Genomic DNA, 19,642 nt, shown 5'->3' with positions numbered 1-19,642 from the left:
ATAGACACTTTCATATTCTAGAATCACCCATAAATCCCTAATTGAACACTCTCACTTAAAGGAGATCTATTCTTATATACATTAATTCCAATTTGAGGTACAGCATTATGTTTCAGAGAGCTTGGATAGCTCAGTCGGTAGAGCATCAGACTTTTAATCTGAGGGTCCAGGTTTCAAGTCCCTGTTCAGGCGGAGAGTTGCTTTGAAAAGTATGCATCATTCACATACGTATGATGTTGATCAAAAGAGTTTGAAACTTTTGTTTGGATTTTCTAGATTTTTGCTTAATGCCAAAACTGCAAATGTACAATCGAATTTTACCATTATTCTGTAACTTTTAGCACCCTAGATGATCTATGCTGGAAATAGGATTAGACACTTTGCATATTCTAGAATCACCCATAAAACCATAATTGAACACTCTCTCTCAAAGCAGATCTATTCACATGTACATTTATTCCGATTTGAGGTACAGTATTATATTTTGTAGACCCTGGATAGCTCAGTCGGTAGAGCATCAGACTTTTAATCAGAGGGTCCAGGGTTCAATTCCCTGTGCAGGCGGAGAATTTTTTTGAAAAGTATGTATCATTCACATACGTATCATGTTGATATTAAGAGTTTGACACTTTTGTTTGGATTTTCTAGATTTTTGCTTAATGCCAAAACTGCAAATGTACATTCGACTTTTACCATTATTCTGTAAATATTAGCATCCCAGATGATCTATGCTGGAAATAGGATAGACGCTTTGCATATTCTAGAATAACCCATAAATCCCTAATTGAACACTCTCACTCAAAGGAGATGTATTCTTATGTACATTAATTCCAATTTGGGGTACAGCATTATATTTCGGAGGGCCTGAATAGCTCAGTCGGTAGAGCATCAGACTTTTAATCTAAAGGTCCAGGGTTCAAGTCCGTGTTCAGGCAGAGAATTGCTTTGAAAAGTATGCATCATTCACATTCGTATCATCTTGATCGTAAGAGTTTGACACTTTTGTTTGGATTTTCTAGATTTTTGCTTAATGCCAAAACTGCAAATGTACAATCGACTTTTACCATTATTCTGTAACTATTAGCACCCTAGATGATCTATGCTGGAAATAGGATTAGACACTTTGCATATTCTAGAATCACCCATAAAACCATAATTGAAAACTCTCTCTTAAAGCAGATCTATTCACATGTACATTAATTCCGATTTGAGGTACAGTATTTTATTTTGTAGAGCCTGGATAGCTCAGTCGGTAGTGCATCAGACTTTTAATCTGAGGGTCCAGAGTTCAAGTCCCTGTTCAGGCGGAGAATTTTTTTGAAAAGTATGTATCATTCACATACGTATCATGTTGATCTTAAGAGTTTGACTCTTTTGTTTGCATTTTCTGGATTTTTGCTTAATGCCAAAACTGCAAATGTACAATCGACTTTTACCATTATTCTGTAAATATTATCACCCCAGATGATCTATGCTGGAAATTGGATAGACACTTTCATATTCTAGAATAACCCATAAATCCCTAATTGAACACTCTCACTTAAAGGAGATCTATTCTTATATACATTAATTCCAATTTGCAGTACATTATTATGTTTCAGAGAGCCTGGATAGCTCAGTCGGTAGAGCATCAGACTTTCAATCTGAGGGTCCAGGGTTCAAGTCCCTGTTCAGGCGAAGAATTTATTGGAAAAGTATGCATCATTCACATACGTATCATCATGATCGTAAGAGTTTGACACTTTTGTTTGGATTTTCTAGATTTTTGCTTAATGCCAAAACTGCAAATGTACAATCGACTTTTACCATTATTCTGTAACTATTAGCACCCTAGATGATCTATGCTGGAAATAGGATTAGACACTTTGCATATTCTAGAATCAACCATGAATCCCTAATTGAACACTCTCACTTAAAGGAGATGTATTCTTATGTACATTAATTCCGATTTGGGGTACAGCATTATGTTTTGGAGAGCCTGGATAGCTCAGTCGGTAGAGCATCAGACTTTTAATCTGAGGGTCCAGGGTTCAAGTCCCTGTTCAGGCGGAGAAGTTGCTTTGAAAAGTATGCATCATTTATATACGTATGATGTTCATCATGAAAGTTCGAAACTTTTGTTTTTATTTTCTAGATTTTTGCTTAATGCCAAAACTGCAAATGTACAATCGAATTTTACCATTATTCTGTAACTATTAGCACCCTAGATGATCTGTGCTGGAAATAGGATTAGACACTTTGCATATTCTAGAATCACCCATGAAACCATAATTGAACACTCTCTCTTAAAGCAGATCTATTCACATGTACATTAATTCCGATTTGAGGTACAGCATTATATTTTGTAGAGCCTGGATAGCTCAGTCGGTAAAGCATCGATCTTTTAATCTGAGGGTCCAGGGTTCAAGTCCCTGTTCAGGCGGAGAGTTGCTTTGAAAAGTATGCATCATTCACATACGTATGATGTTGTTCAAAACGGTTTGAAAATTTTGTTTGGATTTTCTAGATTTTTGCTTAATGCCAAAACTGCAAATGTACAATCGAATTTTACCATTATTCTGTAACTATTAGCACCCTAGATGATCTGTGCTGGAAATAGGATTAGACACTTTGCATATTCTAGAATCACCCATAAAACCATAATTGAACACTCTCTCTTAAAGCAGATCTATTCACATGTACATTAATTCCGATTTGAGGTACAGTATTAAATTTCGTAGAGCCTGGATAGCTCAGTCGGTAGAGCAACAGACTTTTAATCTGAGGGTCTAGGGTTCAGGTTCCTGTTCAGGCAGAAAGTTGCTTTGAAAAGTTTGTATCATTCTCATACGTATCATGTTGATCGTAAGAGTTTGACACTTTTGTTTGGATTTTTTAGATTTTTGCTTAATGCCAAAACTGCAAATGTACAATCGAATTTTACCATTATTCTGTAACTATTAGCACCCTAGATGATCTATGCTGGAAATAGGATTAGACACTTTGCATATTCTAGAATCACCCATAAATCCATAATTGAACACTCTCGCTTAAAGCAGATCTATTCACATGCACATTAATTCCGATTTGAGGTACAGTATTATATTCTGTAGAGCCTGGATAGCTCAGTCGGTAGAGCATCAGACTTTTAATCTGAGGGTCCAGGGTTCAAGTCCCTGTTCATGCGGAGAATTTTTTTGAAAAGTATGAATCATTCACATACGTATCATGTTGATCTTAAGAGTTTGAGACTTTTGTTTGCATTTTTTAGATTTTTGCTTAATTCCAAAACTGCAAATGTACAATCGACTTTTACCATTATTCTGTAAATATTATCACCCCAGATGATCTATGCTGGAAATAGAATAGACACTTTCATATTCTAGAATCACCCATAAATCCCTAATTGAACACTCTCACTTAAAGGAGATCTATTCTTATATACATTAATTCCAATTTGAGGTACAGCATTATGTTTCAGAGAGCTTGGATAGCTCAGTCGGTACAGCATCAGACTTTTAATCTGAGGGTCCAGGTTTCAAGTCCCTGTTCAGGCGAAGAATTTCTTGGAAAAGTATGCATCATTCGCATACGTATCATGTTGATCGTAAGAGTTTGACACTTTTGTTTGGATTTTTTAGATTTTTGCTTAATGCCAAAACTGCAAATGTACAATCGAATTTTACCATTATTCTGTAACTATTAGCACCCTAGATGATCTATGCTGGAAATAGGATTAGACACTTTGCATATTCTAGAATCACCCATAAAACCATAATTGAACACTCTCGCTTAAAGCAGATCTATTCACATGCACATTAATTCCGATTTGAGGTACAGTATTTTATTCTGTAGAGCCTGGATAGCGCAGTCGGTAGAGCATCAGACTTTTAATCTGAGGGTCCAGGGTTTAAGTCCCTGTTCAGGCGGAGAATTTTTTTGAAAAGTATGAATCATTCACATACGTATCATGTTGATCTTAAGAGTTTGAGACTTTTGTTTACATTTTTTAGATTTTTGCTTAATTCCAAAACTGCAAATGTACAATCGACTTTTACCATTATTCTGTAAATATTATCACCCCAGATGATCTATGCTGGAAATAGAATAGACACTTTCATATTCTAGAATCACCCATAAATCCCTAATTGAACACTCTCACTTAAAGGAGATCTATTCTTATATACATTAATTCCAATTTGAGGTACAGCATTATGTTTCAGAGAGCTTGGATAGCTCAGTCGGTACAGCATCAGACTTTTAATCTGAGGGTCCAGGTTTCAAGTCCCTGTTCAGGCGAAGAATTTCTTGGAAAAGTATGCATCATTCACATACGCATCATCATGATCGTAAGAGTGTGACACTTTTGTTTGGATTTTCTAGATTTTTGCTTAATGCCAAAACTGCAAATGTACAATGGACTTTTACCATTATTCTGTAACTATTAGCACCCTAGATGATCTATGCTGGAAATAGGATTAGACACTTTGCATATTCTAGAATCACCCATGAATCCCTAATTGAACACTCTCACTTAAAGGAGATGTATTCTTATGTACATTAATTCCGATTTGGGGTACAGCATTATGTTTTGGAGAGCCTGGATAGCTCAGTCGGTAGAGCAGCAGACTTTTAATCTGAGGGTCCAGGGTTCAAGTCCCTGTTCAGGCGGAGAAGTTGCTTTGAAAAGTATGCATCATTCATATTCGTATGATGTTGATCATAAAAGTTTGAAACTTTAGTTTGGATTTTCTAGATTTTTGCTTAATGCCAAAACTGCAAATGTACAATCGAATTTTACCATTATTCTGTAACTATTAGCACCCTAGATGATCTATGCTGGAAATAGGATTAGACACTTTGCATATTCTAGAATCACCCATAAAACCATAATTGAACACTCTCTCGTAAAGCAGATCTATTCACATGTACATTAATTCCGATTTGAGGTACAGTATTATATTTTTTAGAGCCTGGATAGCTCAGTCGGTAGAGCATCAGACTTTTAATCTGAGGGTCCAGGGTTCAAGTCCCTTTTCAGGCAGAGAATTTTTTTTGAAAGTATGTATCATTCATATACGTATGATGTTGATCATAAAAGTTTGAAACTTTTGTTTGGATTTTCTAGATTTTTGCTTAATGCCAAAACTGCAAATGTACAATCGAATTTTAACATTATTCTGTAACTATTAGCACCCTAGATGATCTGTGCTGGAAATAGGATTAAACACTTTGCATATTCTAGAATCACCCATGAAACCATAATTTAACAATCTCTCTTAAAGCAGATCTATTCACATGTACATTAATTCCGATTTGAGGTACAGTATTATATTTTGTAGAACCTGGATAGCTCAGTCGGTAGAGCATCGAACTTTTAATCTGAGGGTCCAGGGTTCAAGTCCCTGTTCAAACGGAGAGTTGCTTTGAAAAGTATGCATCATTCACATACGTATGATGTTGATCAAAAGAGTTGGAACCTTTTGTTTGGATTTTCTAGATTTTTGCTTAATGCCAAAACTGCAAATGTACAATCGAATTTTACCATTATTATGTAACTTTTAGCACCCTAGATGATCTATGCTGGAAATAGGATTAGACACTTTGCATATTCTAGAATCACCCATAAAACCCTAATTGAACACTCTCTCTTAAAGCAGATCTATTCACATGTACATTAATTCCGATTTGAGGTACAGTATTATATTTTTTAGAGCCTGGATAGCTCAGTCGGTAGAGCATCAGACTTTTAATCAGAGGGTCCAGGGTTCAAGTCCCTGTTCAAGCGGAGAATTTTTTTGAAAAGTATGTATCATTCACATACGTATCATGTTGATATTAAGAGATTGACACTTTTGTTTGGATTTTCTAGATTTTTGCTTAATGCCAAAACTGCAAATGTACATTCGACTTTTACCATTATTCCGTAAATATTAGCATCCCAGATGATCTATGCTGGAAATAGGATAGACACTTTGCATATTCTAGAATAACCCATAAATCCCTAATTGAACACTCTCACTTAAAGGAGATGTATTCTTATGTACATTAATTCCGATTTGGGGTACAGCATTATATTTCGGAGGGCCTGGTTGGCTCAGTCGGTAGAACATCAGACTTTTAATCTAAAGGTCCAGGGTTCAAGTCCGTGTTCAGGCAGAGAATTGCTTTGAAAAGTATGCATAATTCACATTCGTATCATCTTGATCGTAAGAGTTTGACACTTTTGTTTGGATTTTCTAGATTTTTGCTTAATGCCAAAACTGCAAATGTACAATCGACTTTTACCATTATTCTGTAACTATTAGCACCCTAGATGATCTATGCTGGAAATAGGATTAGACACTTTGCATATTCTAGAATCACCCATAAAACCATAATTGAAAACTCTCTCTTAAAGCAGATCTATTCACATGTACATTAATTCCGATTTGAGGTACAGTACTTAATTTTGTAGAGCCTGGATAGCTCAGTCGGTAGTGCATCAGACTTTTAATCTGAGGGTCCAGAGTTCAAGTCCCTGTTCAGGCGGAGAATTTTTTTGAAAAGTATGTATCATTCACATACGTATCATGTTGATCTTAAGAGTTTGACTCTTTTGTTTGCATTTTCTGGATTTTTGCTTAATGCCAAAACTGCAAATGTACAATCGACTTTTACCATTATTCTGTAAATATTATCACCCCAGATGATCTATGCTGGAAATTGGATAGACACTTTCATATTCTAGAATAACCCATAAATCCCTAATTGAACACTCTCACTTAAAGGAGATCTATTCTTATATACATTAATTCCAATTTGGGGTACAGTATTATGTTTCAGAGAGTCTGGATAGCTCAGTCGGTAGAGCACCAGACTTTTAATCTGAGGGTCCAGGGTTCAAGTCCCTGTTCAGGCGAAGAATTTATTGGAAAAGTATGCATCATTCACATACGTATCATCATGATCGTAAGAGTTTGACACTTTTGTTTGGATTTTCTAGATTTTTGCTTAATGCCAAAACTGCAAATGTACAATCGACTTTTACCATTATTCTGTAACTATTAGCACCCTAGATGATCTATGCTGGAAATAGGATTAGACACTTTGCATATTCTAGAATCAACCATGAATCCCTAATTGAACACTCTCACTTAAAGGAGATGTATTCTTATGTACATTAATTCCGATTTGGGGTACAGCATTATGTTTTGGAGAGCCTGGATAGCTCAGTCGGTAGAGCATCAGACTTTTAATCTGAGGGTCCAGGGTTCAAGTCCCTGTTCAGGCGGAGAAGTTGCTTTGAAAAGTATGCATCATTTATATACGTATGATGTTCATCATAAAAGTTTGAAACTTTTGTTTTTATTTTCTAGATTTTTGCTTAATGCCAAAACTGCAAATGTACAATCGAATTTTACCATTATTCTGTAACTATTAGCACCCTAGATGATCTGTGCTGGAAATAGGATTAGACACTTTGCATATTCTAGAATCACCCATGAAACCATAATTGAACACTCTCTCTTAAAGCAGATCTATTCACATGTACATTAATTCCGATTTGAGGTACAGCATTATATTTTGTAGAGCCTGGATAGCTCAGTCGGTAAAGCATCAATCTTTTAATCTGAGGGTCCAGGGTTCAAGTCCCTGTTCAGGCGGAGAGTTGCTTTGAAAAGTATGCATCATTCACATACGTATGATGTTGTTCAAAACGGTTTGAAAATTTTGTTTGGATTTTCTAGATTTTTGCTTAATGCCAAAACTGCAAATGTACAATCGAATTTTACCATTATTCTGTAACTATTAGCACCCTAGATGATCTGTGCTGGAAATAGGATTAGACACTTTGCATATTCTAGAATCACCCATAAAACCATAATTGAACACTCTCTCTTAAAGCAGATCTATTCACATGTACATTAATTCCGATTTGAGGTACAGTATTAAATTTCGTAGAGCCTGGATAGCTCAGTCGGTAGAGCAACAGACTTTTAATCTGAGGGTCTAGGGTTCAGGTTCCTGTTCAGGCAGAAAGTTGCTTTGAAAAGTTTGTATCATTCTCATACGTATCATGTTGATCGTAAGAATTTGACACTTTTGTTTGGATTTTTTAGATTTTTGCTTAATGCCAAAACTGCAAATGTACAATCGAATTTTACCATTATTCTGTAACTATTAGCACCCTAGATGATCTATGCTGGAAATAGGATTAGACACTTTGCATATTCTAGAATCACCCATAAATCCATAATTGAACACTCTCGCTTAAAGCAGATCTATTCACATGCACATTAATTCCGATTTGAGGTACAGTATTATATTCTGTAGAGCCTGGATAGCTCAGTCGGTAGAGCATCAGACTTTTAATCTGAGGGTCCAGGGTTCAAGTCCCTGTTCAGGCGGAGAATTTTTTTGAAAAGTATGAATCATTCACATACGTATCATGTTGATCTTAAGAGTTTGAGACTTTTGTTTGCATTTTTTAGATTTTTGCTTAATTCCAAAACTGCAAATGTACAATCGACTTTTACCATTATTCTGTAAATATTATCACCCCAGATGATCTATGCTGGAAATAGAATAGACACTTTCATATTCTAGAATCACCCATAAATCCCTAATTGAACACTCTCACTTAAAGCAGACCTATTCTTATATACATTAATTCCAATTTGAGGTACAGCATTATGTTTCAGAGAGCTTGGATAGCTCAGTCGGTACAGCATCAGACTTTTAATCTGAGGGTCCAGGTTTCAAGTCACTGTTCAGGCGAAGAATTTCTTGGAAAAGTATGCATCATTCGCATACGTATCATGTTGATCGTAAGAGTTTGACACTTTTGTTTGGATTTTTTAGATTTTTGCTTAATGCCAAAACTGCAAATGTACAATCGAATTTTACCATTATTCTGTAACTATTAGCACCCTAGATGATCTATGCTGGAAATAGGATTAGACACTTTGCATATTCTAGAATCACCCATAAAACCATAATTGAACACTCTCGCTTAAAGCAGATCTATTCACATGCACATTAATTCCGATTTGAGGTACAGTATTTTATTCTGTAGAGCCTGGATAGCGCAGTCGGTAGAGCATCAGACTTTTAATCTGAGGGTCCAGGGTTTAAGTCCCTGTTCAGGCGGAGAATTTTTTTGAAAAGTATGAATCATTCACATACGTATCATGTTGATCTTAAGAGTTTGAGACTTTTGTTTACATTTTTTAGATTTTTGCTTAATTCCAAAACTGCAAATGTACAATCGACTTTTACCATTATTCTGTAAATATTATCACCCCAGATGATCTATGCTGGAAATAGAATAGACACTTTCATATTCTAGAATCACCCATAAATCCCTAATTGAACACTCTCACTTAAAGGAGATCTATTCTTATATACATTAATTCCAATGTGAGGTACAGCATTATGTTTCAGAGAGCTTGGCTAGCTCAGTCGGTACAGCATCAGACTTTTAATCTGAGGGTCCAGGTTTCAAGTCCCTGTTCAGGCGAAGAATTTCTTGGAAAAGTATGCATCATTCACATACGTATCATCATGATCGTAAGAGTGTGACACTTTTGTTTGGATTTTCTAGATTTTTGCTTAATGCCAAAACTGCAAATGTACAATGGACTTTTACCATTATTCTGTAACTATTAGCACCCTAGATGATCTATGCTGGAAATAGGATTAGACACTTTGCATATTCTAGAATCACCCATGAATCCCTAATTGAACACTCTCACTTAAAGGAGATGTATTCTTATGTACATTAATTCCGATTTGGGGTACAGCATTATGTTTTGGAGAGCCTGGATAGCTCAGTCGGTAGAGCATCAGACTTTTAATCTGAGGGTCCAGGGTTCAAGTCCCTGTTCAGGCAGAGAAGTTGCTTTGAAAAGTATGCATCATTCATATTCGTATGATGTTGATCATAAAAGTTTGAAACTTTAGTTTGGATTTTCTAGATTTTTGCTTAATGCCAAAACTGCAAATGTACAATCGAATTTTACCATTATTCTGTAACTATTAGCACCCTAGATGATCTATGCTGGAAATAGGATTAGACACTTTGCATATTCTAGAATCACCCATAAAACCATAATTGAACACTCTCTCGTAAAGCAGATCTATTCACATGTACATTAATTCCGATTTGAGGTACAGTATTATATTTTTTAGAGCCTGGATAGCTCAGTCGGTAGAGCATCAGACTTTTAATCTGAGGGTCCAGGGTTCAAGTCCCTGTTCAGGCAGAGAATTTTTTTTGAAAGTATGTATCATTCATATACGTATGATGTTGATCATAAAAGTTTGAAACTTTTGTTTGGATTTTCTAGATTTTTGCTTAATGCCAAAACTGCAAATGTACAATCGAATTTTAACATTATTCTGTAACTATTAGCACCCTAGATGATCTGTGCTGGAAATAGGATTAAACACTTTGCATATTCTAGAATCACCCATGAAACCATAATTGAACAATCTCTCTTAAAGCAGATCTATTCACATGTACATTAATTCCAATTTGAGGTACAGTATTATATTTTGTAGAGCCTGGATAGCTCAGTCGGTAGAGCATCGAACTTTTAATCTGAGGGTCCAGGGTTCAAGTCCCTGTTCAAGCGGAGAGTTGCTTTGAAAAGTATGCATCATTCACATACGTATGATGTTGATCAAAAGAGTTGGAAACTTTTGTTTGGATTTTCTAGATTTTTGCTTAATGCCAAAACTGCAAATGTACAATCGAATTTTACCATTATTATGTAACTTTTAGCACCCTAGATGATCTATGCTGGAAATAGGATTAGACACTTTGCATATTCTAGAATCACCCATAAAACCCTAATTGAACACTCTCTCTTAAGGCAGATCTATTCACATGTACATTAATTCCGATTTGAGGTACAGTATTATATTTTTTAGAGCCTGGATAGCTCAGTCGGTAGAGCATCAGACTTTTAATCAGAGGGTCCAGGGTTCAAGTCCCTGTTCAAGCGGAGAATTTTTTTGAAAAGTATGTATCATTCACATACGTATCATGTTGATATTAAGAGATTGACACTTTTGTTTGGATTTTCTAGATTTTTGCTTAATGCCAAAACTGCAAATGTACATTCGACTTTTACCATTATTCTGTAAATATTAGCATCCCAGATGATCTATGCTGGAAATAGGATAGACACTTTGCATATTCTAGAATAACCCATAAATCCCTAATTGAACACTCTCACTTAAAAGAGATGTATTCTTATGTACATTAATTCCGATTTGGGGTACAGCATTATATTTCGGAGGGCCTGGTTGGCTCAGTCGGTAGAGCTTCAGACTTTTAATCTGAGCGTCCAGGGTTCAAGTCCCTGTTCAGGCAGAGAATTGCTTTGCTAAGTATGCATAATTCACATTCGTATCATCATGATCGTAAGAGTTTGACACTTTTGTTTGGATTTTCTAGATTTTTGCTTAATGCCAAAACTGCAAATGTACAATCGACTTTTACCATTATTCTGTAACTATTAGCACCCTGGATGATCTATGCTGGAAATAGGATTAGACACTTTGCATATTCTAGAATCACCCATAAAACCATAATTGAAAACTCTCTCTTAAAGCAGATTTATTCACATGTACATTAATTCCGATTTGAGGTACAGTATTTTATTTTGTAGAGCCTGGATAGCTCAGTCGGTAGAGCATCAGACTTTTAATCTGAGGGTCCAGGGTTCAAGTCCCTGTTCAGGCGGAGAATTTTTTTGAAAAGTATGTATCATTCACATACGTATCATGTTGATCTTAAGAGTTTGACTCTTTTGTTTGCATTTTCTGGATTTTTGCTTAATGCCAAAACTGCAAATGTACAATCGACTTTTACCATTATTCTGTAAATATTATCACCCCAGATGATCTATGCTGGAAATAGGATCGACACTTTCATATTCTAGAATAACCCATAAATCCCTAATTGAACACTCTCACTTAAAGGAGATCTATTCTTATATACATTAATTCCAATTTGGGGTACAGTATTATGTTTTAGAGAGCCTGGATAGCTCAGTCGGTAGAGCATCAGACTTTTAATCTGAGGGTCCAGGGTTCAAGTCCCTGTTCAGGCGAAGAATTTCTTGGAAAAGTATGCATCATTCACATACGTATCATCATGATCGTAAGAGTTTGACACTTTTGTTTGGATTTTCTAGATTTTTGCTTAATGCCAAAACTGCAAATGTACAATCGACTTTTACCATTATTCTGTAACTATTAGCACCCTAGATGATCTATGCTGGAAATAGGATTAGACACTTTGCATATTCTAGAATCCCCCATGAATCCCTAATTGAACACTCTCACTTAAAGGAGATGTATTCTTATGTACATTAATTCCGATTTGGGGTACAGCATTATGTTTTGGAGAGCCTGGATAGCTCAGTCGGTAGAGCATCAGACTTTTAATCTGAGGGTCCAGGGTTCAAGTCCCCGTTCAGGCGGAGAAGTTGCTTTGAAAAGTATGCATCATTTATATACGTATGATGTTCATCATAAAAGTTTGAAACTTTTGTTTTTATTTTCTAGATTTTTGCTTAATGCCAAAACTGCAAATGTACAATCGAATTTTACCATTATTCTGTAACTATTAGCACCCTAGATGATCTGTGCTGGAAATAGGATTAGACACTTTGCATATTCTAGAATCACCCATGAAACCATAATTGAACACGCTCTCTTAAAGCAGATCTATTCACATGTACATTAATTCCGATTTGAGGTACAGCATTATAATTTGTAGAGCCTGGATAGCTCAGTCGGTAAAGCATCGATCTTTTAATCTGAGGGTCCAGGGTTCAAGTCCCTGTTCAGGCGGAGAGTTGCTTTGAAAAGTATGCATCATTCACATACGTATGATGTTGATCAAAACGGTTTGAAAATTTTGTTTGGATTTTCTAGATTTTTGCTTAATGCCAAAACTGCAAATGTACAATCGAATTTTACCATTATTCTGTAACTATTAGCACCCTAGATGATCTGTGCTGGAAATAGGATTAGACACTTTGCATATTCTAGAATCACCCATGAAACCATAATTGAACACTCTCTCTTAAAGCAGATCTATTCACATGTACATTAATTCCGATTTGAGGTACAGCATTATATTTTGAAGAGCCTGGATAGCTCAGTCGGTAAAGCATCGATCTTTTAATCTGAGGGTCCAGGGTTCAAGTCCCTGTTCAGGCGGAGAGTTGCTTTGAAAAGTATGCATCATTCACATACGTATGATGTTGATCAAAACGGTTTGAAAATTTTGTTTGGATTTTCTAGATTTTTGCTTAATGCCAAAACTGCAAATGTACAATCGAATTTTACCATTATTCTGTAACTATTAGCACGCTAGATGATCTGTGCTGGAAATAGGATTAGACACTTTGCATATTCTAGAATCACCCATAAAACCATAATTGAACATTCTCTCTTAAAGCAGATCTATTCACATGTACATTAATTCCGATTTGAGGTACAGTATTAAATTTCGTAGAGCCTGGATAGCTCAGTCGGTAGAGCAACAGACTTTTAATCTGAGGGTCTAGGGTTCAGGTTCCTGTTCAGGCAGAGAGTTGCTTTGAAAAGTTTGCATCATTCTCATACGTATCATGTTGATCGTAAGAGTTTGACACTTTTGTTTGGATTTTTTAGATTTTTGTTTAATGCCAAAACTGCAAATGTACAATCGAATTTTACCATTATTCTGTAACTATTAGCACCCTAGATGATCTATGCTGGAAATAGGATTAGACACTTTGCATATTCTAGAATCACCCATAAAACCATAATTGAACACTCTCGCTTAAAGCAGATCTATTCACATGCACATTAATTCCGATTTGAGGTACAGTATTATATTCTGTAGAGCCTGGATAGCGCAGTCGGTAGAGCATCAGACTTTTAATCTGAGGGTCCAGGGTTCAAGTCCCTGTTCAGGCGGAGAATTTTTTTGAAAAGTATGAATCATTCACATACGTATCATGTTGATCTTAAGAGTTTGAGACTTTTGTTTGCATTTTTTAGATTTTTGCTTAATTCCAAAACTGCAAATGTACAATCGACTTTTACCATTATTCTGTAAATATTATCACCCCAGATGATCTATGCTGGAAATAGAATAGACACTTTCATATTCTAGAATCACCCATAAATCCCTAATTGAACACTCTCACTTAAAGGAGATCTATTCTTATATACATTAATTCCAATTTGAGGTACAGCATCATGTTTCAGAGAGCGTTGATAGCTCAGTCGGTACAGCATCAGACTTTTAATCTGAGGGTCCAGGTTTCAAGTCCCTTTCCAGGCGAAGAATTTCTTGGAAAAGTATGCATCATTCACATACGTATCATCATGATCGTAAGAGTTTGACACTTTTGTTTGGATTTTCTAGATTTTTGCTTAATGCCAAAACTGCAAATGTACAATGGACTTTTACCATTATTCTGTAACTATTAGCACCCTAGATGATCTATGCTGGAAATAGGATTAGACACTTTGCATATTCTAGAATCACCCATGAATCCCTAATTGAACACTCTCACTTAAAGGAGATGTATTCTTATGTACATTAATTCCGATTTGGGGTACAGCATTATGTTTTGTAGAGCCTGGATAGCTCAGTCGGTAGAGCATCAGACTTTTAATCTGAGGGTCCAGGGTTCAAGTCCCTGTTCAGGCAGAGAATTTTTTTTGAAAAGTATGTATCATTCATATACGTATGATGTTGATCATAAAAGTTTGAAACTTTTGTTTGGATTTTCTAGATTTTTGCTTAATGCCAAAACTGCAAATGTACAATCGAATTTTAACATTATTCTGTAACTATTAGCACCCTAGATGATCTGTGCTGGAAATAGGATTAAACACTTTGCATATTCTAGAATCACCCATGAAACCATAATTGAACACTCTCTCTTAAAGCAGATCTATTCACATGTACATTAATTCCGATTTGAGGTACAGTATTATATTTTTTAGAGCCTGGATAGCTCAGTCGGTAGAGCATCAGACTTTTAATCTGAGGGTCCACGGTTCAAGTCCCTGTTCAGGCGGAGAATTTTTTTGAAAAGTATGTATCATTCACATACGTATCATGTTGATATTAAGAGATTGACATTTTTGTTTGGATTTTCTAGATTTTTACTTAATGCCAAAACTGCAAATGTACAATCGACTTTTACCATTATTCTGTAAATATTAGCATCCCAGATTATCTATGCTGGAAATAGGATAGACACTTTGCATATTCTAGAATAACCCATAAATCCCTAATTGAACACTCTCACTTAAAGGAGATGTATTCTTATGTACATTAATTCCGATTTGGGGTACAGCGTTATGTTTTGGAGAGCCTGGATAGCTCAGTCGGTAGAGCATCAGACTTTTAGTCTGAGGGTCCAGGTTTCAAGTCCCTGTTCAGGCGAAGAATTTCTTGGAAAAGTATGCATCATTCACATACGTATCATCATGATCATAAGAGTTTGACACTTTTGTTTGGATTTTCTAGATTTTTGCTTAATGCCAAAACTGCAAATGTACAATCAACTTTTACCATTATTCTGTAACTATTAGCACCCTAGATGATCTGTGCTGGAAATAGGATTAGACACTTTGCATATTCTAGAATCACCCATGAATCCCTAATTGAACACTCTCACTTAAAGGAGATGTATTCTTATGTACATTAATTCCAATTTGGGGTACAGCATTATGTTTTGGAGAGCCTGGATAGCTCAGTCGGTAGAGCATCAGACTTTTAATCTGAGGGTCCAGGGTTCAAGTCCTGTTCAGGCGTAGAAGTTGCTTTGAAAAGTATGCATCATTCATATACGTATGATGTTCATCATAAAAGTTTGGAACTTTTGTTTGGATTTTCTAGATTTTTGCTTAATGCCAAAATTGCAAATGTACAATCGAATTTTACCATTATTCTGTAACTATTAGCACCCTAGATTATCTATGCTGGAAATAGAAGTAGACACTTTGCATATTCTAGAATCACCCATAAAACCATAATTGAAAACTCTCTCTTAAAGCAGATCTATTCACATGTACATTAATTCCGATTTGAGGTACAGTATTTTATTTTGTAGAGCTTGGATAGCTCAGTCGGTAGAGCATTAGACTTTTAATCTGAGGGTCCAGGGTTCAAGTCCCTGTTCAGGCGAAGAATTTCTTGGAAAAGTATGCATCATTTACATACGTATCATCATGATCGTAAGAGTTTGACACTTTTGTTTAGATTTTCTAGATTTTTGCTTAATGCCAAAACTGCAAATGTACAATCGACTTTTACCATTATTCCGTAACTATTAGCACCCTAGATGATTTATGCTGGAAATAGGATTAGACACTTTGCATATTCTAGAATCACCCATGAATCCCTAATTGAACACTCTCACTTAAAGGAGATGTATTCTTATGTACATTAATTCCGATTTGGGGTACAGCATTATGTTTTGGAGAGCCTGGATAGCTCAGTCGGTAGAGCATCAGACTTTTAATCTGAGGGTCCAGGGTTCAAGTCTCTGTTCAGGCGGAGAAGTTGCTTTGAAAAGTATGCATCATTCATATACGTATGATGTTCATCATAAAAGTTTGAAACTTTTGTTTGGATTTTCTAGATTTTTGCTTAATGCCAAAACTGCAAATGTACAATCGACTTTTACCATTATTCTGTAAATATTAGCATCCCAGATGATCTATGCTGGAAATAGGATAGACACTTTGCATATTCTAGAATAACCCATAAATCCCTAATTGAACTCTCTCACTTAAAGGAGATCTATTCACATGTACATTAATTCCAATTTGAGGTACAGTATTATATTTTTTAGAGTCTGGATAGCTCAGTCGGTAGAGCATCGAACTTTTAATCTGAGGGTCCAGGGTTCAAGTCCCTGTTCAGGCGGAGAGTTGCTTTGAAAAGTATGCATCATTCACATAGGTATGATGTTGATCAAAAGAGTTTGAAACTTTTGTTTGGATTTTCTAGATTTTTGCTTAATGCCAAAACTGCAAATGTACAATCGAATTTTACCATTATTCTGTAACTTTTAGCACCCTAGATGATCTATGCTGGAAATAGGATAGACACTTTCATATTCTAGAATCACCCATAAATCCCTAATTGAACACTCTCACTTAAAGGAGATCTATTCTTATATACATTAATTCCAATTTGGGGTACAGCATTATGTTTCAGAGAGCCTGGATAGCTCAGTCGGTAGAGCATCAGACTTTTAATCTGAGGGTCCAGGGTTCAAGTCCCTGTTCAGGCGGAGAATTTTTTTGAAAAGTATGTATCATTCACATACGTATCATGTTGATCGTAAGAGTTTGACACTTTTGTTTGGATTTTTTAGATTTTTGCTTAATGCCAAAACTGCAAATGTACAATCGAATTTTACCATTATTCTGTAACTTTTAGCACCCTAGATGATCTATGCTGGAAATAGGATTAGACACTTTGCATATTCTAGAATCACCCATAAAACCATAATTGAACACTCTCGCTTAAAGCAGAGCTATTCACATGCACATTAATTCCGATTTGAGGTACAGTGTTATATTCTGTAGAGCCTGGATATCTCAGTCGGTAGAGCATCAGACTTTTAATCTTAGGGTCCATGGTTCAAGTCCCTGTTCAGGCAGAGAATTTTTTTGAAAAGTATGTATCATTCACATACGTATCATGATGATCTTAAGAGTTTGAGACTTTTGTTTGCATTTTTTAGATTTTTGCTTAATGCCAAAACTGCAAATGTACAATCGACTTTTACCATTATTCTGTAAATATTATCACCCCAGATGATCTATGCTGGAAATAGTATAGACACTTTCATATTCTAGAATCACCCATAAATCCCTAATTGAACACTCTCACTTAAAGGAGATCTATTCTTATATACATTAATTCCAATTTGGGGTACAGCATTATGTTTCAGAGAGCCTGGATAGCTCAGTCGGGAGAGCATCAGACTTTTAATCTGAGGGTCCAGGGTTCAAGTCCCTGTTCAGGCGAAGAATTTCTTGGAAAAGTATGCATCATTCACATACGTATCATCATGATCATAAGAGTTTGACACTTTTGTTTGGATTTTCTAGATTTTTGCTTAATGCCAAAACTGCAAATGTACAATCGACTTTTACCATTATTCTGTAACTATTAGCACCCTAGATGATCTATGCTGGAAATAGGATTAGACACTTTGCATATTCTAGAATCACCCATGAATCCCTAATTGAACACTCTCACTTAAAGGAGATGTATTCTTATGTACATTAATTCCGATTTGGGGTACAGCATTATGTTTTGGAGTGCCTGGATAGCTCAGTCGGTAGAGCATCAGACTTTTAATCTGAGGGTCCAGGGTTCAAGTCCCTGTTCAGGCGGAGAAGTTGCTTTGAAAAGTGTGCATCATTCATATACGTATGATGTTGATCGTAAAAGTTTGAAACTTTTGTTTGGATTTTCTAGATTTTTGCTTAATGCCAAAACTGCAAATGTACAATCGAATTTTACCATTATTCTGTAACTATTAGCACTCTAGATGATCTATGCTGGAAATAGGATTAGACACTTTGCATATTCTAGAATCACCCATAAAACCATAATTGAACACTCTCTCGTAAAGCAGATCTATTCACATGTACATTAATTCCGATTTGAGGTACAGTATTCTATTTTTTAGAGCCTGGATAGCTCAGTCGGTAGAGCATCAGACTTTTAATCTGAGGGTCCAGGGTTCAAGTCCCTGTTCAGGCAGATAATTTTTTTTTGAAAAGTATGTATCATTCACATACGTATCATCATGATCATAAGAGTTTGACACTTTTGTTTGGATTTTTTAGATTTTTGCTTAATGCCAAAACTGCAAATGTACAATCGAATTTTAACATTATTCTGTAACTATTAGCACCCTAGATGATCTGTGCTGGAAATAGGATTAAACACTTTGCATATTCTAGAATCACCCATGAAACCATAATTGAACACTCTCTCTTAAAGCAGATCTATTCACATGTACATTAATTCCGATTTGAGGTACAGTATTATATTTTGTAGATCCTGGATAGCTCAGTCGGTAGAGTATCGATCTTTTAATCTGAGGGTCCAGGGTTCAAGTCCCTGTTCAGGCGGAGAGTTGCTTTGAAAAGTATGCATCATTCACATACGTATGATGTTGATCAAAAGAGTTTGAAACTTTTGTTTGGATTTTCTAGATTTTTGCTTAATGCCAAAACTGCAAATGTACAATCGAATTTTACCATTATTCTGTAACTTTTAGCACCCTAGATGATCTATGCTGGAAATAGGATTAGACACTTTACATATTCTAGAATCACCCATAAAACCATAATTGAACACTCTCGCTTAAAGCAGATCTATTCACATGTACATTGATTCCGATTTGAGGTACAGTATTATATTTTGTAGACCCTGGATAGCTCAGTCGGTAAAGCATCGAACTTTTAATTTGAGGGTCCAGGGTTCAAGTCCCTGTTCAGGCGGAGAGTTGCTTTGAAAAGTATGCATCAATCACATACGTATGATGTTGATCAAAAGAGTTTGAAACTTTTGTTTGGATTTTCTAGATTTTTGCTTAATGCCAAAACTGCAAATGTACAATCG

The 19,642-nt window shown here is 35.7% G+C and overlaps 12 non-coding genes across 12 annotated transcripts; all 12 read left to right on the top strand.

Annotated features, from left to right (window-relative positions):
- The first annotated feature begins 1,604 nt into the window (after window positions 1-1,604).
- TRNAE-UUC (transfer RNA glutamic acid (anticodon UUC)) lies at window positions 1,605-1,677 on the top strand. Its single transcript has one exon. It is a non-coding gene; the product is annotated as a tRNA-Glu (tRNA).
- A 299-nt stretch (window positions 1,678-1,976) lies between these two features.
- Window positions 1,977-2,049, top strand: TRNAK-UUU (transfer RNA lysine (anticodon UUU)). The gene has a single exon. It is a non-coding gene; the product is annotated as a tRNA-Lys (tRNA).
- A 5,130-nt stretch (window positions 2,050-7,179) lies between these two features.
- On the top strand, window positions 7,180-7,252 carry TRNAK-UUU (transfer RNA lysine (anticodon UUU)). Its single transcript has one exon. It is a non-coding gene; the product is annotated as a tRNA-Lys (tRNA).
- A 1,044-nt stretch (window positions 7,253-8,296) lies between these two features.
- Window positions 8,297-8,369, top strand: TRNAK-UUU (transfer RNA lysine (anticodon UUU)). The gene has a single exon. It is a non-coding gene; the product is annotated as a tRNA-Lys (tRNA).
- A 1,411-nt stretch (window positions 8,370-9,780) lies between these two features.
- On the top strand, window positions 9,781-9,853 carry TRNAK-UUU (transfer RNA lysine (anticodon UUU)). Its single transcript has one exon. It is a non-coding gene; the product is annotated as a tRNA-Lys (tRNA).
- A 300-nt stretch (window positions 9,854-10,153) lies between these two features.
- TRNAK-UUU (transfer RNA lysine (anticodon UUU)) lies at window positions 10,154-10,226 on the top strand. The gene has a single exon. It is a non-coding gene; the product is annotated as a tRNA-Lys (tRNA).
- Window positions 10,227-11,640: 1,414 nt separating this feature from the next.
- TRNAK-UUU (transfer RNA lysine (anticodon UUU)) lies at window positions 11,641-11,713 on the top strand. Its single transcript has one exon. It is a non-coding gene; the product is annotated as a tRNA-Lys (tRNA).
- Window positions 11,714-12,010: 297 nt separating this feature from the next.
- TRNAK-UUU (transfer RNA lysine (anticodon UUU)) lies at window positions 12,011-12,083 on the top strand. Its single transcript has one exon. It is a non-coding gene; the product is annotated as a tRNA-Lys (tRNA).
- A 2,530-nt stretch (window positions 12,084-14,613) lies between these two features.
- On the top strand, window positions 14,614-14,686 carry TRNAK-UUU (transfer RNA lysine (anticodon UUU)). Its single transcript has one exon. It is a non-coding gene; the product is annotated as a tRNA-Lys (tRNA).
- A 2,529-nt stretch (window positions 14,687-17,215) lies between these two features.
- On the top strand, window positions 17,216-17,288 carry TRNAK-UUU (transfer RNA lysine (anticodon UUU)). Its single transcript has one exon. It is a non-coding gene; the product is annotated as a tRNA-Lys (tRNA).
- Window positions 17,289-18,329: 1,041 nt separating this feature from the next.
- Window positions 18,330-18,402, top strand: TRNAK-UUU (transfer RNA lysine (anticodon UUU)). Its single transcript has one exon. It is a non-coding gene; the product is annotated as a tRNA-Lys (tRNA).
- Window positions 18,403-18,702: 300 nt separating this feature from the next.
- Window positions 18,703-18,775, top strand: TRNAK-UUU (transfer RNA lysine (anticodon UUU)). The gene has a single exon. It is a non-coding gene; the product is annotated as a tRNA-Lys (tRNA).
- Window positions 18,776-19,642: the final 867 nt, after the last annotated feature.

This window comes from Leptodactylus fuscus, chromosome 1 (genome assembly GCF_031893055.1).
Source record: "Leptodactylus fuscus isolate aLepFus1 chromosome 1, aLepFus1.hap2, whole genome shotgun sequence".
Lineage (NCBI taxonomy): Eukaryota > Metazoa > Chordata > Amphibia > Anura > Leptodactylidae > Leptodactylus > Leptodactylus fuscus.
Note: the sequence above shows the minus strand (reverse complement) of the source record. Positions and strands in the feature narration are given on the sequence as shown.